The sequence below is a fragment of the Pan troglodytes genome, chromosome 6, assembly GCF_028858775.2.
Source record: "Pan troglodytes isolate AG18354 chromosome 6, NHGRI_mPanTro3-v2.0_pri, whole genome shotgun sequence".
NCBI lineage: Eukaryota > Metazoa > Chordata > Mammalia > Primates > Hominidae > Pan > Pan troglodytes.
The window spans coordinates 46,763,107-46,785,424 of record NC_072404.2 but is presented as its reverse complement, the minus strand read 5'-3'; the positions used below and the strand labels follow the sequence as shown (position 1 = coordinate 46,785,424).

General features: G+C 40.9%; 1 long non-coding RNA gene across 1 annotated transcript in view; it reads right to left on the bottom strand.

Annotated features, from left to right (window-relative positions):
* Positions 1-3,475: 3,475 nt before the first annotated feature.
* Positions 3,476-22,318, bottom strand: part of LOC107971516 (uncharacterized) — a 47,359-nt gene continuing 28,516 nt past the window's right edge. The window contains exons 2-3 of the long non-coding RNA XR_001719700.3: positions 12,696-12,854; positions 3,476-3,728 (exon numbers count right to left, since the gene is read on the bottom strand). This is a non-coding gene — a long non-coding RNA (uncharacterized LOC107971516). The remainder of the gene's footprint in view (positions 3,729-12,695; positions 12,855-22,318) is intronic.

Genomic DNA, 22,318 nt, shown 5'->3' with positions numbered 1-22,318 from the left:
ATGGAATAAATTACACTCTGTTTCAAAAACAGATATATAAACATACATGTGCATGTGTCTGTATAGCAGCATGATTTATAGTCCTTTGGGTATATACCCAGTAATGGGATGGCTGCATCAAATGGTATTTCTAGTTCTAGATCCCTGAGGAATCGCCACACTGACTTCCACAATGGTTGAACTAGTTTACAGTCCCACCAACAGTGTAAAAGTGTTCCTATTTCTCCACATACTCTCCAGCACCAGTTGTTTCCTGACTTTTTAATGATTGCCATTCTAACTGGTGTGAGATGGTATCTCATTGTGGTTTTGATTTGCATTTCTCTGATGGCCAGTGATGGTGAGCATTTTTTCATGTGTTTTTTGGCTGCATAAATGTCTTCTTTTGAGAAGTGTCTGTTCATGTCCTTTGCCCACTTTTTGATGGGGTTGTTTGTTTTTTTCTTGTAAATTTGTTTGAGTTCATTGTATATTCTGGATATTAGCCCTTTGTCAGATGAGTAGGTTGTGAAAATTTTCTCCCATTTTGTAGGTTGCCTGTTCACTCTGATGGTAGTTTGTTTTGCTATGCAGAAGCTCTTGAGTTTAATTAGATCCCATTTGTCAATTTTGGCTTTTGTTGCCATTGCTTTTGGTGTTTTAGACATGAAGTCCTTGCCCATGCCTATGTCCTGAATGGTAATGCCTAGGTTTTCTTCTAGGGTTTTTATGGTTTTAGGTCTAACGTTTAAGTCTTTAATCCATCTTGCATTGATTTTTGTATAAGGTGTAAGGAAGGGATCCAGTTTCAGCTTTCTACATATGGTTAGCCAGTTTTCCCAGCACCATGTATTAAATAGGGAATCCTTTCCCCATTGCTTGTTTTTCTCAGGTTTGTCAAAGATCAGATTGTTGTAGATACGCGGCATTATTTCTGAGGGCTCTGTTCTGTTCCATTGATCTGTATCTCTGTTTTGGTACCAGTACCATGCTGTTTTGGTTACTGTAGCCTTGTAGTATAGTTTGCACACGTATGTTTATTGCGGCACTATTCACAATAGCAAAGACTTGGAACCAACCCAAACGTCCAACAATGATAGACTGGATTAAGAAAATGTGGCACATATACGCCATGGAATACTATGCAGCCATAAAAAATGATGAGTTCATGTCCTTTGTAGGGACATGGATGAAATTGGAAATCATCATTCTCAGTAAACTACTGCAAGAACAAAAAACCAAACACCGCATATTCTCACTCATAGGTGGGAATTGAACAATGAGAACACATGGACACAGGAAGGGGAACATCACACTCTGGGGACTGTTGTGGGGTGGGGGGAGGGGTGAGGGATAGCATTAGGAGATATACCTAGTGCTAAATTACGAGTTAGTGGGTGCAGCGCACCAGCATGGCACATGTATACATATGTAACTAACCTGCACATTGTGCACATGTACCCTAAAACTTAAAGTATAATAATAAATAAAATTAAAAAACAGATATATATATTATATTTATACATATTTACACATACATACATATATAAAATTTGGGTATGAGAGAAATGCTTATTAAGATATTACATTTCAAAAAATAAGCTGTGTAGTACTGCCCAAGTTCAAATCACAGTCTTTCCAGTTACCATCTGTGTCCTCCCAGGCAATCTCTGTTACCTCTCTGGGGGCAGAAATAATACACCACTGATAGGATTGTCATGCAGATTAAACAACTATCAATAAGTGTGTTCAATAACTGTTAGGTACCTGTTTCAGCATTCAGAGAATTTCACTCTGGCCAACGTGGAGTAACAGGGACTGGGTTTACTCTCCCATGAAATTAGAAAATTGGGCAACTGTATGAAACTAAGGATTTTAAGACATTAAATATCAGACAACAAACCATAAGGATCCCTGAGACACTAGTAAGAAGTGAGGTGAGTTCTGCTGTTGCCACATATTTTTGCCTGGGGAGAGTTTCCAGGCCATAATGCAGGTGGGGGGACCCCAGACAGAACCCAGTGGTTTCTCAGAGTTGAGTTCATGGAGATGGGAGTCCATGAAGGCTCAGGGCAAAGGATTGAAGAAGAGAGAGCTGAACAGACAGTAAGATATGAAGATTTGCAGAGGGTCCCTTCAGTCTTCAGCTGAGTAAAGATCAACATGTGCTTGTAAGGAAGCTACCTGAGGCCAGGGAGAGAACCACCTGAAATAATTAGAGAAAATAACTTCTGAGGTTCACGCAAAGTCAGAAACTGTTCCTGTTCCCAAGAGCCAGATTGGGAAACCTCATCACTCATGGGACATGGAGTAAAGTAGCAAGATACTTTTGTTGTAGGAAAGAATTAGCTCTAGACCCAGTGCTGCTCAGTCCAGCCTGACAAAGCTTAGAAGCAAGATCCAAAATCCCTTGAAACATGTCTGATCAAATCTTTTGCCTATTTTTTCAGTTGGGTTTTTGTTTTTTATTATTGAGTGTTGAAGATCTTTATCAGATATGTGGTTTGCAAATACTTTCTTCCAATGCATGGTTTTGTATTTTCATTCTCTAAACAATGTATTTCAAAGGGCAAAAATTCTTATTAAATTTGAATTTATTAATATGTACACACAAATGTTCATAGCAGCTTTATTAGTATTTGCAAAAAACTAGAAACAATGCAAATGCTATTGACAGGTGAATGAATAAATAAATCTTGGTATATTCATACAATGGGATACTACTCAGCAATATAAATATTCCTTTATGCAAAAATATGAGTGCATCTCAAAACAATTGTGCTTAGCGAAAGAAACCAAACCCCGAACCCTCCCCAAAAAGAGTATATACTGTGCGGTTTCATTTACATGTAGCTCTAGAAAATAAAAGCTAACAGGCAGTGAATAAAAGCAGATCAGTGGTTTACTGAAGAGCGGGGAATGAGAGAGTTGGGGTGGGGAGGACAAAACGATTACAAAGAGACACAAGGGCTGGGCATGCTGGGTCATGCCTGTAATCCCAGCACTTTGAGAGGGAGAAACAGGCAGATCTCCAGAGGTCAGGAGTTTGAGACCAGCCTGGCCAACTTGGCAACATCCTATCTCTACTAAAATATAAAAAATTAGCAGGGCATGGTGGTGCATACCTGTAATTTCAGCTACTAGGGAGGCTGAGGCAAAAGAATCACTTGAACTCAGGAGGTGGAGGTTGCAGTGAGCTGAGATCGCGCCACCACACTCCAGCCTGGGTGACAGAGCGAGACTCCATCTCAAAAAAAAAAAAAAGCACAAGATCACATTTGGGAGTGGTGGGTGTGCTCATTATCTTCATGGTGGAGACTATTTCATGGGAATGTATATATACACACACATATATTTTAAAACATCAGATTGTATACTATAATATGTGCAATTCATTGTGTGTGAATTATACCTCAATAAAGCTCTAAAAATTAGTTGCTCGGCCATGTAAGCATAAAAATCAAATACAAAGAAAAAAAATCAAGCTAACCTCAGGTTTCTCCATTGCCATATCATTTTATTTTATTTAGTGATTTTTAAAAGGCCATTGACAGACTTTATCTAGTATGTAAGAACCCTGAGCATACAGCATTGTTGATAACTTTTTTAACAAAGAAGTAAATAATTACGAATCATTCCATGTGTGGTGACTCTGTAGACTAGTGCAGGGTGTTGTTGGAAGGTATCTTGAGGGCCCTGATTCAGTCTGAGTATCCAAAGGTGGTGTCCCCAGGGAGGTGACATCTGTGCTAAGAAAAGAGAACTTCCTGGGTGAAAAGAAGTCAAAAGAGTATTTTTGGAAGAAAGAGCCTGTGTAAATGAGGTTTTCTCTTATAGGCAACTAAAATCTACTTTACAGAATATGGTACCAGACTTGATTCAAATATTTAAGAACTTGGCTAAAGTCACACTAGTAAATGGCAAAGACTATACAAAACCTAAACAGCTCTATTTGACCTATATGATCCCAAAAAGAAGTTTATGATTTAATCATATGAGCTAAAAAGGGGAAGAGTCAGACTGCCCCTGGGAAAATACAGAAGATCCATGCAGAAGTTTTCAAATGTCTCTGCTTTTTAAAAGACTTCCAATGTTTCTTGCTGGGTAAATTCCAAATAGGTTTGCAGAATATGCAAAATCTGCACCATTTGCTCTGGGCCTAATCTTCTATGTGTATTCATCAGCCTCTCTTTTTCATGCTCCTGTCATATTGAAAGACCTCCAACTTTCACAGGCATTACTGTCTTATTCCTTTGCCGATATTGCTCCCTCTGCCCCACTTTGCCTGAGAGTGACAACACTGTGTGTTAAATCTCTTCTAATGGAACGCTCGCTGAGTGGAACTACTTTTGCCTAGGTTTAACCCTATCTTTTAGCCAACATAGAGGATCTGTGTCATCAAACCCGCCCTGCATCCCTGTCATGGCACTCTTTAAAAATACATGTCATTTTTCAAACCATTTTTAAAAATAAGGGATGGGGTGCCACTATGTTACCCAGGCAGGCTGGAGTGCAGTGGCTCTTCACAGGCACAATCATAGTGTACTATAGCCTGAAATTCCAAGGCTCAAGCAATCCTCCTGCCTCGGCCTCCCAAGTAGCTGAGACAACCTTACAAGAAATGATGACAGAGAGATCTGAAAGTTAAGCACCTTCAAACTGCAGCATTTCATGGGTTGATAGGAAACACTGAATATCTCAGGGAAAGAACATTTTGGAAGAGTTGGAATCACATTCTTAAGCAGTGGTTTTCAAACATTTTTAACAGTGGGGCCTTTTTTTTTTTCCACATGAAACCACAACTGTAATTCCATCTTACAATACAGATTAAAATAGGCTTTTATGAATAAAAGTTTAATTTATAATTTCATACTTGTAATCAGTAAGAACAAAGAGGCTATTTAGGGAACAACGAATTTTAGTACCTAACACACTTGAGTGTATGTGCTTTCTAATTACTATTTTTAAAAAGTTTTAATTATGGTTTTTAAGAAGTCACTCAAACATTTGCAGACCCTGAAGCAGTCTTCAGTCTGGCTTGGAAATTACTGTACTGCCTTAAGTCAAAAGTAGAGCTTAGACTGGAATCAATGGGTATTCAGGAAATTCAATGGTGTTGCTTGATTTAAGCCCAGGTCTTTCCAGTTCTGAAACCCATGCTCTTTCCATTGCATCGCTATTCCCCAGGTTTTGCAAATTTGCGGTGAGGAGTTACAGACAGGCATTTGCACAGTCCTAAGCCTCTAATTAACAAAGCAGAAAATGCAGTGCTTCAGGTGGGGAGCAGAGGGCCCCGGACAACCCTGGAAACTCTGCAAACTACTCATTCCCCTGAGAGGAGTGCCAGGCCAGATCGTGCAACCTTCTAGGAAAATGCATTTGGTGAGGCCACAATTAACTGGGCTTGGGCAGCTTAACAATGATAAAAGGGGAAGGTATTTGACTTTGTCCAAATACTTTCAGGAACAGGCAGTACCAAGTGCAATTGTGAGGTTCCTTTACCTCAATAGAAGCAGATAGCTTCTAAATGAAGTGATTGTGCACAAGCTTAGAGGAAATCTGAGCTACCGCCAAACCACATGAGGATAATAGGCATCTCAACACAGCGACCGAAGCCATGTACTGCTAATACACACAGACGCTGTGGGCTTCAGCCCATCTAAAAAGGCAGAGAGGTTGCACGGTATATTAAATGCACTGATTTTTACAGCTAACATCTGGCCTCAAGGACAGCTGTGGTCAGGTTTAGTGAAAGACTTCAGTGAAAAATGGTTAAGTCAAAATATTTGGCCTCTCCGTTTAAAGCAATTAAAGCAATTTGTTAATCAGTCAATCTGCATTGGGACTTGATATTTACTAGTTTCATTTTACTTGAGGCAAGAATAAACTTCTCAAACAAAGTTAAACATCACTCCTTGGACTCAAGGGAGTCTTACTCATATAGTGCTGTCTTTTCAGTTTGAAAAACATATATTTTTATTGTTATGAAATTAAGAATGTTTCTCTTAACATCCCTTGAGTCTTACTCACACTGAAGTTGCTTGGCCCTTGATGATGAATAAACAGAGAATAAAGAGTGTGTAAAATGATTGGCATCTAAGCCTCCCTGCATGTCTGAGATTTTGAATAAAGGGGTAGTTAGCATGAATAACAACTCCTACATCATACACATGAAAAAAATACTGAGGGGTTTTATATTAGTGCAGAAAAGTTGTCTCTCAAAATCTGTTGGGTCCACTTTGCAGTCTGTTTCTAATCTCTCAGAAAACACAACATGGGTTTAATGTGACCCTGAAGGATGTCAGGAAAACAGGGCTTGCCCTCTGATCCCCTGTGTGAAGCTTGTTGAATTAGTCTGAGCACATTTGAAATGAATCAGGATAGTGAACATCTGCCTCCCTTTGTTAGAAGAATCCTTCTATTTATAAATAAACACTTCGTCTGGCAAAGATGGTGAATTCCTTCATTCCATGTTGCTTTTCTTGAGCAACTTGAGCATGGGGCCAGTGGCACAAGGTGCATTCCGAATCCCATCAAGGGACACAGAGAATGAAAATAATTAGCTAATACTAAGACCTTGCAGGCTTCTGCCTAGTCCTGTGTGGCAGCTGATTCAGCTACCTGGAAGACACTTGGGAAATTATCTGGACTTTCCTGACTTACACAGCTAAATGACCCAGAGGTGCTTGAGGCCCCTGAGAGAGAAACACTCCTCAGTCAGCATTTCCTAATTGTGGAAACACAGAAGAGGCCACAAAGATAGTTGCCTGCCTTTCAGCAGCCCCAGCGTGGGTATTCACTACTATCAGGAGGGTAAAGTAGACCCAGAGGAGATAGTTCTTTTAAGGGGCTGTGGGCATTAGAAAATAGAACGTTTAAGGAGAGGTTGGGCCTCCTACGCCTCTTGCATACCCCAGCTTCCTTCTCCAGCTCTCATGAATGCACCGGACATGGCTTTACAATAGCTCTTCAGAGTGACCTCAATGATATTGCTTACAGCTCATTTAATGGGTAGGATGCTTCTGTGAATTCAGGAAAATAATTTTTTGCTAAATGTTGCAAAAATTAAAAGCCTATATTGAAAGTGAGGTCATTTTTACTAAAAAGATATTTTTCATACTTAAGTTCCTATTCAGTGGATACTGATTTGATTTGAATAATAAATTATTGCAGTGTGATTTTGGACATGATACTCAACTCCCGCAGGAAAATTTCTCTAGTTCAAAAACAATGAGAATATTGGTATTTGAAAAGTAATCTTCACAATGTGTCTTTACTTACATTTATAATTAGTGCCCTCAATCCTGTGATGAGGAGATGATCAATCCATTTAACATAAGGTTAAATAACTTATTTTTTTTAATTTAAGAAGGATAAATGTAACTATTTAAAAGTTAAGGAAGATATATGAACTTGCTAAGATGTGGAATGGGACTATACCTAATCTTCCCATTTCTCAGTCATGTGTTCCTTTCAAGGCACTAAATCCAATGCACCTAAAAAAATAAAACTGAAAACTGTCACCAACTCACTCCCTTCAAGGCTTAACTGAAAGAGAGAGATTCTGGTTTTGTTAACATGTCAGGCTAGGTACCTGGATCAACCCACTGAAGACAAAGAAAGCTGGATAAAATGTAGTTTTGAAAATATTATGAAAACCACCACTCAACCGTTCTGAGATAAATTCCTTGAGAGTAGGGATTATTGTCTGTTTTTTACACTGCTGTGTTCCCAACACATAGAATAGTAGTTGGAAGATTGTAGGGGCTTCACAAATATTTGCTGAATGATTGATTTGGTGAGTTAGCAAGAAAGTAATGTTTGCTCAGGCCAAAATCTAAGGGAAGATGAGAACATAGAGAGGCAAACATAGAATTTCGTTCAGTATTTTTACCTTGAGAATATTTTCAGAACTTAACAATTTAAGCTGTTATGAGCCTGTAAGGTGTAGAGGTCAGAAAATAAAGCACAGCTCCCTTTAAGTGACAGTGTCTAACAGGAGACCTCCCTGGATAAAGTTGCAACACCAAAAGTCTTTATCTTAAGCATAAGTATGAACTAGAAATAAACTCTCCCCATCCTCCTACAAGAAAATGGGAAAAAGGAAAAAGAAATGGGGGAGAATTGCAAGTTTTCAAATCCTGGCACTGAGTGAAAGGGGAAAATAGACTCTGAGAAACTGTATTTATAGGTTAGATCTCGTGTGTGTTTGCTGCCTCAATTCCATAGTATTTGGATGGCCCAAAAAACTGAGAATGGAATTTAGTTTAAATAATCCTAGACGAGTTGTCAACTGGCAGAGGAAAGTCATAATTGTCTTTAGAAGTATTCACCTTTGTGCAAATCTAAGGAGATTTACACACACACACAAGTTACGTAGGAAAATCAACAGCTCACGTTTTAAAAGTCATGAGACAGATAAAGTAACAAGATACCGTTGAGTGAGAATCAGCAGAGAGTTAAACGCTATCTGTGAACACTTATAGTGTGAAAATAAAAGCAGATTCAAGAGAAAAATCAAATAAAATTCTAAAAAGGAAATATATTACAAGAATTTAAAACTTAGTGGGTACATCTGAAAACATCAGACAGAGCTGAGGATTTAAATGGTACACTGGAAAACTGAGCTGAAGGGCATAATCCATAATCTAGCACAAGAAAAGCCAAAGAAACAGATATAGACTATAAAAGAGTAAGAGACATGGAGGGTGAATTTAAAGATCTGATCTCTATTTAATTGGAGTTTCAGAAGGAGAAGAAAGAATAAAGCAAAAGCAGTATTTGAGGAGAAAATCATGAGAAACTTTCAGAGAAAGAGATTTAAAAATTTTGATATCTAAAAGGATAAACAAAGCGATATTCACAATAAGGTACATCGTATTAACACTGGAAAACATGAATGTCAAAGCAGAGATACTAGAGGAAGCCAGAGAGAAGGGACAATTTGCATTCAAAAATGCGTCAGACCAACAGCTAACTTCTTAAAAACCACAATGGAAGCCGAAAGACAGTGAAGTGGAATTTTCATGGTCCTGAAAGGAAAAACAAACAAGCAAACAAACCCAGACACTATCCAACTTAGGAATCTATGCCCAAGGAAAATAACTTTCAAGAATAAAATTGGACATTTTTAAAGAAACAAGAACTGAAAGGTTTTGCTGCCCACAGACACTCACTAAAGGAAATCTTAAACAACATCCTTCAAACTGAAGGAAAGTAAGTTACAGGTGGAAATTTCCCAATGCCAGAAGAAGCAAAGAGGAAAGAAAATAATACATATTTGGGTAACATTTAATGACTATTGAATGAATAAATCCACAATAATTGTCCTGAGATAAAGAGAGAAATAATATACACCACAATAATAGCTTTCAATTAGAGAAGGAGGTGAATGGAGTTAAGATTCTTTCATTCTAAGATGAACTCTACAAGATGTGTGTTTATATAAGGCATATCTCTAAAGACAGAGAAGGCTAAAAGTAAAAGGATGAAAAATATGTTCAGGAAAAATATTCTATGTCAATAATAAAAGCCACTGTAGTTATGTCAATCATATGCAAAATAGATTTTAAAGCAAAAAGATTTCCTAGTTATAGATTAATTACACATTATACATGATTCAATTCACCAATAATACATAAGAACTCTAAATGTGTATGCACCAAATAACACAGTTCTGCTTGGGAAGCCACAGAGCTGCAGCAGTGTTGCCAGGAAGAACAGAGAGGATGGAGGAGGCTTAGTGATGACACACTTTAGACCTTTCCAGCAAATTCTCACTCCTGCAAAGAAAGGACCCACCTTGATTGGAGTCTACTGTAAATAAATTTTAGTTGACAAGGATATGTTTGCTGAGGGCAGCTGAAAAACAAATACATAATGTGCACAAGGGGTCAAAAGGTGAAAAGTATCAAAAAGTGGATACTTTTGTAAGGGAGGGAAATGGAGGGCAGGGTCCCTTGTTTCTTTGTTACAGAAACAATAAGAGCTCGGGGTTCATAACAGAAGACATCTTGGCTAAGTGAGAAAGCAAGTTTGACTGACCAGACAGGTTGTCTTTTAAAGAAGTATCTATCTCTGAAGCAAGAAGACAGAATCTGAGTGAACAAACCTGTAAAGCCACCCACAAGAATATTCTAATAACTGCATGTTGATAAAGGAGCTCCTTATTCAAGGATGTGTTTTTCTTTTAAAGAAATAAAAAGCATTTTAAAAGATGCTCAAATAAAAAGCTGAAAAGAGCATGGTTGAGCAATTCTATTTCCAGGCATTTACCCTAGAAAAATAAATTATTTATCATGTGCCCCAATGCATGTATTCAAGAATGTATGGGAGTGTGTGTGTGTTTGTGTGTGTGTACATATATAACATATATACTATAATATAAAAGATACACTATGTATATGTAATATATAAACATTATATACATTATAGCTATCTATCTCAAAACATTTCAATTTCATGCAAATAACTGAAAAAAAATCCAGTGGCCAGATAAATTGTGGCATATTTATGCAATGGAATACCATAAAGGAGTACAAATGAATAAACTACAGCTCCATACATCAACACAAAAGAATCACAAAAGCATAATAAGACAAATCAAGTCAGAGAAAGTACATGCAGTATGATTTCATTTGTATAAATTTCAAAAATAAGCAAAACTAAATAATACATTATTTGGATACATTCTAAAATTATGTAACATCCTAAAGAAAACCACAATAATGAGTATCACGAACGTCAAGATAGTGATTACATTTGGTTGGGAGATAAGGGCGAAGCACAGAACTTGGTAGCTAAGAAAATGGCACAATTCATTTATTTACTTGGATGCTGGGTTTTCAGGTGTTTGCTTTATTTAAAAAAAAAACTATTCAAATACAGCATAGATACACAAAAGTGTACAAATAGAAGCCTGCAGCTGAATGAATGAAGGCAGCAATCTCCAGCACACCAGCACCAAAACACCCTACATCTGACTCTCTATCCTAATGAAGAGAAAGATAGCAAACAAAAACCAAAAAAAATAAGGAATGGCAAGTCACTAACCCTCTCTCAAAGGTAGCTGCTATTCTGACTTTCAACACTATAGATCAGTTTTTCCTGCTTTTGAACTTTATATTAATGGAATTACATAGTATGCACTCTTTTTTTAATCTGGCTGCCTTTCCTCAATATTTTGTTTATGAAATTGACTCATTTTGTTGCATGCAGAAATAGTTTGTTCATTCCCTGCTTTATTATTTTTAAATTGTACATGTATATTTTATATACTTTTCTGTGTTTTTATTATATTTCTCAATAAAGCAAATGAAAATAAAACTTTGAAAGATCAGATTCGGTAGTAAGGAAGTCCTTGTTACTCTCTGCATGTCCATTAAAGTTGTAAATTCTAACAATCCAAATATTTTAGACATTAAATATTTCCAGAGAGTCTGGAAAGAAAGTCATTTCTCAAACACATCAGTCTTTCTACTTTTGCTGCCAAATCCAGACCAGACACAGGGACAACAAATATGGACTGTCAAGTAATTTCACCTAAAGTATTTCTAAGACCAAAATTCAAAGAGCAAAAACAAAGAAATGCTACTCAGCCAGATTCCTCCAGTTGAACTGCTCCTAACAAAGTTGCGCAGTAGGTAACTTGTCTCAGGCACCTGGCTCTCACCAGGCTCACCCCCTGCCTCCGCACACCTGTCTGCCCTTTTGCCCTGTCTTTGCCCTTTTGATCTGTAAGTCCTCCTTCTAAACCATGCTCATTCCAGGTTTCTCCATGTGCTCACCTCTTTAATATTGATGAAAAGAAGGCTGATAAAGTAGTTCACAGTGAAATATGAAAAAGAAGTGGTTATTCTATCTTTCCAGAGGCTGTCGATATTTTATGAGGGCAAAGTTATCACAAAGCATCGGCTGTGGTAGTAGAACATTTTGGGAGACTTTTGGGTGGGTCTTTTGCATTCCATCAGGTGAGCATCACTCTTAATTTGCTTGCAATGACCCTGTGCCCTTGGAGACTTTGTTTATTCTAAGCAAGGAGACTTCTGACAACAGGAAGAAGGCTTTAGCCTTATTATCTCTGTGGCCTCCAAACCAGAAACCACAATGCAAAGATGAAAGCTAATCTTCACAGCAGAAAAATGTTTCTGAACTGCTGCCACTGCAAAATATAAAAAAGTCAACCCCTAAAAAGGCCACGATGGAAGAATGCCCAAGTGCTGCCCACTCTTCTGACCAGGCCAAGCAGTGCCTGGAAAATGCCTGCATCTCTAGTTGTGTCTGAGGGTGGAGATTTATTGGTCCACTGGGAAACAGGCTTGGGGACAGTTGCCTGAAGCCAGACCTGGGCCTGCTTCTAGCTGAATCTGAAACTGTTTCCCTGAAGATGTTGCTTTCCCTGCACCCTTCTCTCGGGTGGGTGTTCATCCTTCCATCTAGGTAGACTGTACTTTCAGATTTGTCTCAGAGTCCTGGTTTGTGCCTGCTGTCCTAGAATCCATTTTGGTTTGCATTTATCCTGGAATTTTTATTTTCTAACAAGGTATTAGTAGTAGTAGTTACATTAAAGTACGTTGGGAAAGGCTGGATACACCTCTACTTTGTAGCTCTAGCTTTTGCCAGGGTCTCATCCAGGAGGGGGGCAGGTAAGTGATTAGTGAGCAGAGTTCTTATTTTATTGCCTGTTTACAGCAGAAAGACAACCCATGATAACTTACTCTCTTGCCTCGAGTCTTCTTAGATTAAACACTACTTTTGTGCATGCAGAATACTGGCTGACAAACTAGAGCTGGGTTGGACAACCACAGCAAGAAACATCTCAATTCTTCCAATCTCCAATGATATGATACAAGAAGCATTCCAGCCAGGACTTCAGCCTGCAAGATACAAGAAGCCACAAGGCCACTAGTCAGATCTTATGCCAAGGAAGTGGTTGAACTGAGACCCAAACCTGAATATATTTAACTTGAAAACTCATACTCTTAAGCACATTACTAACCACTCCTCACTTTCACTAAAGATTATGGCAAAAGAAGCAGCCCCCCATCTACTCTATGTTTCTTTCTTCCTAGATGAATTCCATATCCATGCAGTCAGTTGCATCATTGTGTCAAGGTCACAGCTCCATGCCAACTGCTACACTTGAGTGGTTAAAACCTGGTAGGAACTTTGGGCATTAGTGTAATCATAATTCCCTAGTCTCCTCATAATATTTCTTGACAACTCCTTTTCTGACTTTGATTAGCTCACTCTCCACTCAAGCAATGATGTGAAACACAAATTTCCTCAAGCACGCTCTTATACCTACCCTTCTTCTCTCAAAAGCTGACTTGTGTCCTGCATCATTTTTGGAGGACATTGAGGGAACTGGCTACACATTTCTCAACCTTTAGATACCACATCCTCCCTCCTACCTTGTGCTTTCTTCTATTAACAGCCAAGCTTTTCACCTGTGCTCATGGTCCACTCTGCTTCTATCCATTCAGGACCTGGCTCTATCACTTATTAGTGTATTCTTTCTACTTTCAACCTATGCTGCTCTGCTGTCTCATTTCCCTTGGCTTATAAGCTTGATCAAATCTCCTTCATCAAAACAAATAAACAAAAATCTTAAAACTTAAACCACATTCTTAACGGTATCCTTTTATCCTTGACCTATCCCACTTCTTCTCTTGTAAGTTAAGAATCCTGAAAGAGTAGAATACATTTCCTCTCTGAATTTCTTCACTGTCCAGTCTCATCTTAAACCCTTATAATGTAGCCTCTGCCCTCACTACAATCCCTAAAACTGCTCTAGCAAAAATCACCAGTGTTCTCCCTATTGACATTTAAGTTTAAAAAAATGTTTTTACCATTCTTAATCCTTTACATAATTTGATACATTTCACTATTACACATCTTGAAATTCTGCATATGCCTGATTTCTTGTAACCACTACCTTTGGATTTTACCTCCCTGCAAGCCAACTCCTTTTCTCTCTTTGTGCTCTCATCTGACACACCTTCTTCAAATCTGAGCATTTCTTCTCAATCTCCTTCATAGGAATATCGAAATTCCTAGGATTCTCTCCTTGGTCCACTAAGGTCCTCAAACGACCCCAAAGCAATCCCACCCACACTCATGGTTTATTTACCACCTGTGGGACAATGACCCCATCTCCCGCCACAAGCCATCTTTCCCACCCTGACATTTCACCAGCACATCAAATGCATATACTTCCTTGCCCAGGAATGTGTACACATAGTTGTTGCACAGATACCTCACAGCTCAAAGAGTCTAACGTGCCTCATTATTTTTCCCTAAGACCTATTCCCTGTCATCTCTACCTTCACATGTCGTGGTTCCACCTTGCAAAAGCCACTTAGGTCAGAAACCTTAGAAATCTAAAATTCATCAATGATTCTCCCCTCCCCCCCACTCATACTGTGCAATGTCTAAAGAATCATCATAGCTATTTATTTCTTCATCCTAAAAAATTTTCAAAACTTTCCACCTTTTACCTCTGCTATTTTCAGGCCCTCCCTGCCTGCCTAACTTTTCTCCCTGCTTCTCTTCTGATACTCTCTTTACTCCATGCTGCCACCAGGCTCATACAAACCCACCACTCAGTTTTTAAAATCAAACTGTCATGGGTTTCCTTTTATTGCCTGCTGGGCCAACTCCCGGCTCCCAAGATGGTAGATGTACTCTCTCCACAATGTGCAAACCAAGGCCAGGCTTCACCCTGTCTCTGCCTGTTTGCCGCCTCTCTGGAAAACTCCAGGAGAAACACACAGAAGCGCCTTCTCTTCTCTGCTGACATGAAATTTGAACATGTATAAACTCGCAGCAAGGTGATGTAATCCCAACCAACTTTCATAGATAATATCCAGGATGGAAATGTTTCCAAACCACAGCTGAAAGACACATGTAGTTTTATTCGGCATGAAATTCGGCAAGTAATTAATACTCAACTCTGTCATGCTCCTGGAAGCAGGGCCACTCTTGGAGCTTGGGGGAGTGAAAATGAGACCCTCATGCTGGTCAATACTGACTGCCTCCATCACAGCAGGGAAGGCCAGAGCCGTTCATACCTACTTCTGGGTAATCACACACTTGTGCTGGCTGCTTCTAGGGGTTTATGGGGGTGATTCTGGATGACTACACACAGAGCACCCTGAGTCAAAAGTGTTTCAGGGACCATCTGGGATTGGTACTGAGGCTGGTTATCTCCAACACTGTCCAGTAACTACACAGTTAAAGCCATTCTAGGAGAAAATATAAAATCACACTGAAAGTTTATACCACACTAAAGGTGTCAAATGCTACAAAACCTCACCTTTAAGGATAGCTGAAGGGAACTGCAGGGGAAAACCACAGAAGCAGTCAGGCTTCGGCAAAGTGAACATTAGAAAACCTCACGCCAAGAGCGTCTTCATGAGCTCTCACCAAATCAATGCAGAGTTTTCCTTTCCATTCTGTCCTTTCCTTTGCCCCCTCTCCTACTGAACGTAGTCACTTCTTACTTGATCCTGTCTTTTTCTTTTTTAAAACATGAGGTCTCGCTCTGTGGCCCAGGCTGGATTCTAACTCCTGGGCTCAAGCAATCGTCCTGCCTCAGTCTCCAGAGTAGTTGGGATGATAGGCACGTGCCATCGTACCTGACCTTGATCCTGCCTTTAACTCATCTCCAGTTCCAGTTAATAATTTTTGGCTGTCAGTCATATTTTCATTTTTAATAATTTGGGGAACTCTTTGAGAAATAAAATAAAGTTATGGACTCTCTCTCCAGGAAAAAAAAAAAAGTACATACAGTTGAGGTTTTGCTTATAATTCAGGGAGTTCATGGATCAGGCCCCTTCCCAACAAAGCACATTCATAGCCTTATAGGCTTTAATCAACCTTCCAAATGGCAGCCTTCATGTACTTGAAGAGCATGCCCAGGAATGACTTCCTCTCTCCTCTCCTCCTCCACCTTGGCTTATGTAAGTCAAGTTGTTGGTGTATTATGTTTCTCCCCCAAAATGAATCTCTCCATTTTCATCTTTGGGCAATGTCCTGAACTGCATCAGCTCTAGAGGTTTTATGTGACACATGTGCTACAGGACAAGCCACCGCATCCTCCCTACCATCAACACAGCCTTAAAGGAAGCATTCCCACCAGGACAGCAGCAGCCTCGGCAGCTCCCTGGCAGACCACACAGAACACTGCCAGCTACAATTCTGAGGATGGTCCTTGACGTATTGACGCCTAGTTGCAGCTCTATAACTTCAACTGTTGGGTCCCTAGGCACCATGTGGGAAGGCTCAGTGAACTGTAATCCAAGGGATTGGATTGGGAGGGGCCAGCACCTGGATCAGTTTCCTATGAGAATGGGGGCAGCTGTTGTGCTGGACCCTGTGGGCAGTGCAGGAGGAGGTACAGGGCAGCTGCCCATGCAAGACACCTTTCATTAAGCATCCATGGGTACAGACAGCCAGTGGGTGTAGAGGCGATGGTGTAATCTCAGCCAGCCAGTGGAACAAAGCAGTAGGAAAGCACATTCATTCATTCATTCATGCAATGAAGCAGTTTTCACTGTGCTCCTGCTAAGTTCCAGGCTCTGTGCTAGGTGCCTGGAAAACAATAGTGAGGAAAACAGATAGGACCTTCTTGGAACTTCCTGTCTAGTGGGTGATGCAGGCATGTTGGTCATGTGACCATTCAACCATGAAGGTAAGAATCAAGTTTTAGAGAGGACTTAGGAGGGCATAGAACACACGTTGGGAGTGGGGAGGATACTGACACAGGGAAGGCCACCTGAGGGCAGTAACATCAATGCTGATGTGTGCAGGGTGAGTAGGTCCTAGCCAGGTGGGTGGGTGCCTTTGCTGTGGGGCCACAGGTGAAGCAGGGTAGAGAGGGCCAGGGGGAGAGTGGGGACTTGGTGGCAAATTGGTCATGAGGCCCAGCAGGGAGGCCAGTGGACCAAAATATTAATAGATACTACCAGAGAGGCAGGAAGGCCCGGAACATGAAGCACCTCTGACACCATTTTAATAACTTTCCACTTTGCACTAAAGGGTTTTAAGCAGTATGTGATTGAGGAGATGTGAGTCCCTGAGCAAGGATTGTGGAAGTCCAATGTGTTTGTCAGCAACTCGGGAACTCAGGCAGGAGCAGTAAAGAGTGCTCCTTTCACACAATTCCCTCCTGTCTTCCAAAGAATATCAGTCCACTGAGCTCCTCTACTTTTCCTGACTGTCCTTAGGGGAGGACCTGGGATGTGTGGGGAGGAGCAGTTCAGTGATGCCCAGAACTGACTGAACACCCCAGGAATGATCAGGGAATGAACGTATTCTTTCTTTTTTGCCAAATCTCATCCATGCACATGCAGAGTCCAGCTCTCCCGAGGGGTTTCTGAAATTCACCCAGTGAGCCTGAAACTGGAAGTCTTTGCCAAATATCCAGTCTCCAGGGTACAGGGCAGGGACCAGCAGAACACCATCCCTCTCTCCTGCTTGCACACAGCGCCACCTCCTTCCTGCACACCAGGCCTGCTCAGCCCCAGGCAAGAGGAGGTGGGTCTGGAAGGCTGGGAGCCTGATCACAGTCCCATAAGAAACGGCTGGACTGTTGAATAAACTGAAGGGTCTCTCAGGAGCCGAGGAAACAGGTGGGGCTTGTCTCAAGCAAACTTCTCACTAAAACAACAAGCTTCTTGGTATCTGTTTAAAGACTGTTAGACTTGATGTGCAGAAATGAATAGGCCTTTACACTTCCTTTGTTTGAGATGCTAGGAGATGAGAGACATGGCCTGCTTGTTTCACTTCTCTGCATCCCAGCTTCATAGGGACAAAGCTGGCAACACTGTCCCTTCTGTACTGCTTTTACCTTGGCGCCCAGGCTTGGCCAAGGTAAATAAGTTTCCTGATGAAACTTATTAGCACAGTGTCTGCTTCTGCAAGTGAGAGCGTGAGGGCTGCTGTTGCCCCACGCAGGGCCCCCTGGACTCAGCAGTGTGCTGGCCTGACCTGCAGCTCACCCTTCCCCCTTGGGGCGAAAGCCAGCCACAGCAGCTGCCTAGTAATTCTCTGTAGTAATAGGACCCCTTCTAAATGCCTATCAAAGTGCCATGCACTGGCCGTAAGTAAGCTCTGGAAATTACTTTTGCTGAGAGATCCCGGGTGCCTGCCTCTGCATTTGGTTTGCAGGAGGTCTGAAGCCACCGGATGTTTTACTGAGCTCCCTCTCTCTTTTTGCAGCCAGCTTGTAAGTCCTGGATGACACTTGTTGAATGGGCTTCCGAGGACTTTTGTGCTGCCTGTTTATGAGCCAAGCTGGAGAACTCAGCCTTACGTGGGGAAGGTTCCCACCCTGTAATGTGGGTGAGTGTTGGAGGGCATCCGGGATTAGCTTGGCCTGAAAGCCAGAAGAGCACGTTTGTCCTGCTTTGTTTTTGAAAGTAATAATGCAATGCCATTGGAGGATGGGAAATAAAACCCCTAGGGTTACTATCTTTCCTCAAGGCCAAGGTTAAAAAGAACAGGAGCCAAACTTTGTATGGAATCTGACAAAGTTAGATCCCTGAGCATTTTACTCCACAAAGCCCCTCACTGAGGCTGCCCACCTCCCTCTGCTTGGAGAATTTATACTTGGCTCATATATAGAAGAATTTGCAAATTCTGGTAGGCTCACTGCTTAATAAATATTCATGGGATATTTATGGTGAGAGGTAGAGTCATGACACAGACACCTGCCATGTCTTGAAGAAGCCTGGTGAGAAAAGAGAGACCCTCAAGATTGGAAAGAGGTTAAGGGTGCTGCAGGCCAACCACCACTAGGAGCTCAGCTCTTGCATCATCTTCTTATCTGCTGTGCTTGAGTGCAGGAGGAATACTTCTAGTGACTGTGCCCTGAAAACATCAGTTCCTCTTTCAGGGAACAGCTCATCAAATATCCCAGATTCTGTGCCTCCTTGTACTGTCTCCAGAGTCCTCAACCGCTCCTCTGAGATGTGGTCCAGGGAGGAACATTTTAAAGTCACTGAAACTCATTCTACTCCTAAGCGTTGTCTGTCTCCCTCATCCTACCTTGTGAGGCTGATTCATGTTTGTTTGTTTTTTTTTCATGAGGTTAATAGGGGTTCAGCATGACATATGCTCAATTTTACCTCTTGACCTCAAAGCCTAAAGTATGTACTGTGTAGTCATTTACAGGAAAAGTTTGCCAAACCTTAGTCTTGATTTTAATTCTGTTGTTGAACATAGCATAATCCATTCCTTTTCGCAAGGGCTCCAATCTGATAAGGATGACGTGTTATGTCTCTTATTAAATCTCTAAAAATGCATCAGAGTAGGTACAGGTTAAGGATAGCATAGGGTCCTGTCACGTCCCACTAGAGCCATCCTCCAGATAATATCAGTCTAATAATCAATGCAGGGCAACTCCTCTAGTTCAGCTGTTTACAAATGTGCCTTGTGTTCAGGGATATCAAGAGATCCATGTCAATTATTTTGTCTACATCCAGATATACCAAATATTCTAATACATCTCACTGTTGTTCTGGCTTGGGAGTGGTCTCAGATAACACTCAGACTAGTCTGATATAAATTACTTAGGTGCTGGTCTCTTTTGTAATGACACACAGATTTGTCAGAGTTTTTCTAGGACTTGGTGGTTTGCTCTCCCACCTGTACTGCTTAGGGTATATATCACTTGCTACTGATAGGTAAGCTCCACAATCTCAGTGGATTCATGCAATAAAAGTTTTTGCCATTCTCAGAGCAATTCATAATTCTTATTATGAATTAATAAGAATGTCACAAATTCCATGTCATGACTCAGGGGCTTAATCACTTATGGCTCGGTCTTCCCCTAAGGCTTCGAGGGGAATGTGGAGGTAGAGAAGGTACACCTGCGCCATAACTGTCTATCACCTTTACTCATGTGCCATTGGTGGAAACCAGTCATATGACTACCAAAAAGGAATGTCATTCTGGCCTCTTCCCAGCTACACTCTAAGCCATGGAAAGGGAATATAAATCTTTGGGGGGCATCTGGCCATGTCTGTCATGATGTTTTCTTTTTTTCTTTCACAAATTGTAACTATGTTTAAAATATCTAAGTTAGGGCACCTCCTTTTACTCTCATTATTCCTCACTGGGCATTGACAAAATGGCCCTTGCACTGAGACCAGGACACTCGTTTATTTTTATAAAACAAGATGTTCTGTTAGAATTATTTTACCTGTTAAATGATTGTATTTCCAATTTAAAAATGTATTCCACTCATGTAGGTCTTAAGCTCATTCTCTGTAATTGAGGTCTACTTAGCAAAGACACTTCGTTCCAAATGAGAGAAATCCAGCTTCAATTAGCACAAATAACAAAAAAGAGGATACTAGGGTATATCGCAGAAAAAAAAAGACCTGAGGAACCGTGATCTTAGGGATGAGAACGGGGACTTAGAATAGCCAGATCTCTTTCTCCTTCCATTTCTTTCATCTCCACTTGTCTATCTGACTTCATTCTTTTTTTACTGCAGACAAACACCAGCAACCACACATGCCAGCATAATAGCCTAAAATGCTTCTCACCTAATTTTAGATTAAGAGATTCTGGGCAAGAACCCTTATTGGCTGTATTTGAGACACCTGCCTGCTCCTCGGCCAATCACTATATCCACAGAAATAGGAGTAAGTTAACGGGCCATGCCCAATCATGTTCCACACCACCACTCTCCTGTCCTCCATGCCAGGGTCATGGGAATGGCTTCTGGGAAACAAAAGCAATCTCCATCCTCTACTCAGTAGAAGTAGCACAGGGGAAGTAACATAATGCCCACAGAGATGGGGATTCCTTTGTTATCTGTTATCCATATACATTATACCACTGGCCACACACAGCCCACCTACACCTAAAACTTTCTTGTTTTTTTGTTTTTGTTTTTGTTTTTTTTGAGAAGGAGTCTTGCTCTGTTGCCCAGGCTGGAGTGCAGTGGTGAGATCTCAGCTCATTGCAACCTCCGCCTCCTGGCTTCATGTGATTCTCATGCCTCAGCCACCCAAGTAGCTGGGGCTACAGGCATGCGCCACCATGCCGGGCTAATTTTTGTATTTTTAGTAGAGATGGGGTTTTACCATGTTGGCCAGGCTGGTCTCGAACCCCTGACCTCAGTTGATCCACCCGCCTCGGCCTCCCAAAGTGTTGTTTTTCATTTTTTTAATCGTTTTTGTCTTTAACACACACACACACTCACACACGCACATGTGCACACACGCATACATGCACACACTGAAAGACCATATTTACCAATAACATAAAGTAAAATATATTCCACGCTATGATTGAGATATGCACAGAGTACTATAAAAGTTTGGAGGTAAGAGAAATTTTGTGTGACATTAGATTAGGACTTGAAGAATGTATAGGATTTCAACTTGCAGCCTAGGGGAGGGGAAGAGAGTACCTGGGGCAGGCAGTCCTGGCAAGCTAGATGTCTGAGACAATCTCAGAGGTGATCTGTATTAGAAAGGGTGTCAGGGTGAAGGGCAGAGTGAAAGAGTTCCAACAAGTGTCTTGGGACCAAGGAGTAGCTGCATTTGGTTGAGGCCTATGAAGGCCAGGGTATCAGGATACATAAATTCTGGTATGCCTGTGTGAGAAACAGTCTCATTTCCTTATCGTCTCTCATTGTAGATTTGGTTTCCCTCATTAAATTCCAAGCTCCTTCAATCCCCAGGGAAAGAAACTCCTTTATAGAAAGTCAGTTGTGTGCTGATGTTTTTTTAAGTCTTCATAAATCATGTGAGCCCTTTCATAAATCACACAGAGCTGCCTTCATTTTGCAGCTGCACTCCACAGATACTTCAGGGGAATGCTTCTATTTGTCCCAGGCGAAGCTATCAAGACATTGGCAGTCCTAGACCGCCTTCCGTTTCTAGATGGTACCTCTTCCATTCCATCCCCTTCATTTGCCCAAAGGCCTCTTACTGTCTTCCCACTGCCTCTCCCTTCCCCACCCACTCCACCTATGAAAACAGGAAGGACTCTGTTATCAGTCACTTACACCTGATGATGGATTGATTAATTGCACTTTAACTGAAATCCAGTCACACAAGTATAACCTGTGCTTTCAACCATTCATTTGCATGTTAATCCTTTTATCTTCAAACGTGGAATGAAAGACTATTTTCCATGCTCAAAGAAATTCCAGGCTTTAACTTGATTACTGTGAGATTTTAGATGGTGGTGGTAAAGGTGGAGAAAGAATAGGACGAAGAGATCAGGAATAAAGAAAACAAAAAAGGGGGGACTGGCTGTAAAGCAGGAGGAAATATGGAAGGGGTGAAGAGGCATATGGAAATTGCAAAGAGCAGGC